At 42.2% G+C, this 3293-nt stretch overlaps 1 pseudogene; it reads left to right on the top strand.

The window, feature by feature from the left end:
* The first annotated feature begins 358 nt into the window (after window positions 1-358).
* On the top strand, window positions 359-1797 carry LOC118474881 (cytochrome c oxidase subunit 3-like; annotated as a pseudogene).
* The last annotated feature ends 1496 nt before the right edge of the window (window positions 1798-3293 follow it).

Below are 3293 nucleotides of genomic sequence, written 5' to 3'. Positions count from 1 at the left end.
AGCAGAAACATCAATCTGTATTTTCGTATCATATTCCAGCAGCTCCAATGCCTTAGAGCGGGATCTTATCTTCCTAGAAAGAAATGAGTGTTGCACACGGATAGCCAGCTACTCCTTATGAATGGGATGCATGCATATTTCAATTCATGAACTGAAGCTCGTAGAAATCCTTCCTATCCGCCTAGTTACCTATCCGGGCTTGTTTCGTAGAAATCCTACCTTGCTTTTGTTTTGAGAAAGACTATTTTTGAGTTTCTTCGGTGCAAAAGTAGGCAAGTCCGTTTCATATAGCTGCAAAAGTTAGCAAGTCCTTTTTCCCTAAGGAAACTCGATTTCCAATGAAAAAAGTTTGGATCACTGGGTCAAAAGTAGTGTTTTTCTAGTTTACCTCATAAATGCATGTTTTGAGAGCAATATTTTTCGGTCAAGTCCTAATCACTTAGCTGTAAAAGTAGGCTTTTTTCATCTCCCGAAACCTCCCCAAAACTCCACACCAAGCCTTTAGATACGCAAATATGAGCTTGCCTTGGCTTTATTGCCCTTATCGGATGGAAGTTACAGATGAGAAATGACGCATCTTACGTATCGAATCTCAAGTAACGGATGAGAATTGACGTATTCAAAGTGGAAAGAACGAATATCGATTCTCGTGGATGAACGGAGGAAATGGGAACTTGGTCTTTGCACTCTTCTTTCGGGGGGGTTATCCCATGACATGATAAAGACCAATCCAAAACTTCTTCGTTTCGTTGGTAGAACCAACGCCGACTCTTCTCTAAAATAATAGAGAGATCTTTTGATAGTATCACTTCTATCAATGCAATGAAAGAACTATCCCTTCCTATTTGTTTGTCCTAATGAGAGAAAGAAGAGCCTCCTTCTTTACCACTTTAGGGGATGGGGGTGAAGGGGGGTTTACATACAACCGGGGCAAAGTGGTTTATGATTGAATCTCAGAGGCATTCTTATCATTTGGTAGATCCAAGTCCATGGCCTATTTCGGGTTCACTCGGAGCTTTGGCAACCACCGTAGGAGGTGTGATGTACATGCACTCATTTCAAGGGGGTGCAACACTTCTCAGTTTGGGCCTAATATTTCTCCTTTATACCATGTTCGTATGGTGGCGGGATGTTCTACGTGAATCCACGTTGGAAGGGCATCATACAAAAGCTGTACAATTAGGACCTCGATATGGTTCTATTCTCTTCATAGTCTCGGAGGTTATGTTCCTTTTTGCTTTTTTTTTGGGCTTCTTCTCATTCTTCTTTGGCACCTACGGTAGAGATCGGAGGTATTTGGCCCCCAAAAGGGATTGGGGTTTTAGATCCTTGGGAAATCCCTCTTCTTAATACCCCTATTCTCCCTTCATCCAGAGCTGCCGTAACTTGGGCTCATCATGCTATACTCGCGGGGAAGGAAAAACGAGCAGTTTACGCTTTAGTAGCAACCGTTTTACTGGCTCTAGTATCCACTGGCTTTCAAGGAATGGAATATTACCAAGCACCCTCCACTATTTCGGATAGTATTTATGGTTCTACCTTTTTCTTAGCAACTGGCTTTCATGGTTTTCATGTGATTATAGGTACTCTTTTCTTGATCGTATGTGGTATTCGCCAATATCTTGGTCATCTGACCAAGAAGCATCACGTTGGCTTTGAAGCAGCTGCATGGTACTGGCATTTTGTAGACGTGGTTCGGTTATTCCCATTTGTCTCTATTTATTGGTGGGGAGGTATATGAAAGAAGGGAACGAATAAGTGGATTGAGGAATAAAAGCTCGAAGACAAAGAGAACTTTAAGAGAATGGAATCCTATTTAATATTAGCAATTCACATATAATCTTAAATAACGATCATCCTCCTCTGTGTGCAAAACGAAGCTGCCGTAGGTAGTTGTATTATTATGGAATTGTGTTTTGATTCCTAGTTTATAAACGTTGTAAGGTAACGTTTCTCGTTGGTAGTAGTTGTTGTTGGTTATAAACGTTAGTTGTTGTGAAGCATATGAGAATATGCCTGGTTTTGGGTAATATCTTAAGAGGTGCAACGTTCTCCGTGGGTGTTGGTACGAGTGTGGTTTTTCACAGGTCCGGAGACAAGAAAAGAGCCGAATTAGTGTAGGAATGGAGATTTCTACTTTCCGTAGTTGGGTTCGAACCTGAAGATGGTTTTGTGGTGTCTGCTTCGTCTCTAGATTATGCTTCGTCTCCAGAATCCCTACCCTAAAGAGTGAAATTGCGTAGCTTAAGGTAGGTGTTTCCCCAATCCGCGCAAAATAAATGTAAGGGCTGTCTATTGGTAATAGAATTGAAAGGGTAGAAGGTATCAACCCCTCGGCATTGTTGGAGAAGTTTAAGTGGGAGTAAGCATTGCCCCCTTACTTGTTCGTTGTCTATCTATTCTACTAACCTAACCTGATGTCTACCTGTAGAAATCTATACTCGTTTGAACTACTTGATTGCTATTTTTTTGTCTTTCCTTTACTAATACTAACTACTAATAACGTGCGTGGAATAACGAGTTTTATTTTTTGGTCTGCTGATTGAAAGAGGAGTGTTAAAGCAATTCGCTTACGAAATCACAGTCCAAAGCAAAGCAACTACTTACTGGTTTAGCTCGTGTTTTCCTTTTTGAAGTAGTTTGGCAGACGCATCGATTGTTCGTGGCTGGTCACACGGCTCCGGTGCATCGGGCCACTCTCAATTGTGTGGTTCCGAAAAAACTAGGGCTCTTCTCGTATGAGCAGGCTTATCAACCACTCAGAATAGGGAGCTTCCAGCGGGAAGTCCAGCTTTGGGACATTGCCCCTCCCTCGGATGAAAATAGATCTCGTGGAGACGGGCTTGACAAAAGTCAGTTAGCAAGCGGGTGTTCCATAAAAAAAATAAACTAGGATTCTCAGATGATTCAAGCTTTTTCAAGAGTGAGTAAGTCTCCCTACTCATCGGAAAATTAACACTCTGAGGCGCTTATTCCTATTCCCACTTGAAAATCTACAGCCCAGTGCTCCGTCGTAACTTTAGTTAGGTCAAGCCTGCTTTCCGCACACTCTGTCATGTCCTCACTTCAACCCCCATTCTTTAGGCACCGTAATTTCGCTGCTTCTTTCTTCTTCCAACCAGACAAAACGTATGGATCGCTTCCTGCTTCCTTTCTTTGGAGAGAATGGGCTACGGCACCTACAAGAGCATATGCTCGGGCATCCATCCAATTATGGAATATTCAGGCCAGCAGTAAACGAATGAAGACAATGTCAAATGTCAGTGGTCATCATCCCTATAAGAAATATGGGG

The sequence above is a fragment of the Zea mays genome, unplaced genomic scaffold (genome assembly GCF_902167145.1).
Source record: "Zea mays cultivar B73 unplaced genomic scaffold, Zm-B73-REFERENCE-NAM-5.0 scaffold_341, whole genome shotgun sequence".
Classification (NCBI taxonomy): Eukaryota; Viridiplantae; Streptophyta; class Magnoliopsida; order Poales; family Poaceae; genus Zea; species Zea mays.
The sequence above is the reverse complement of the archived record's forward strand: the minus strand, read 5'-3'. Positions and strand labels throughout refer to the sequence as shown.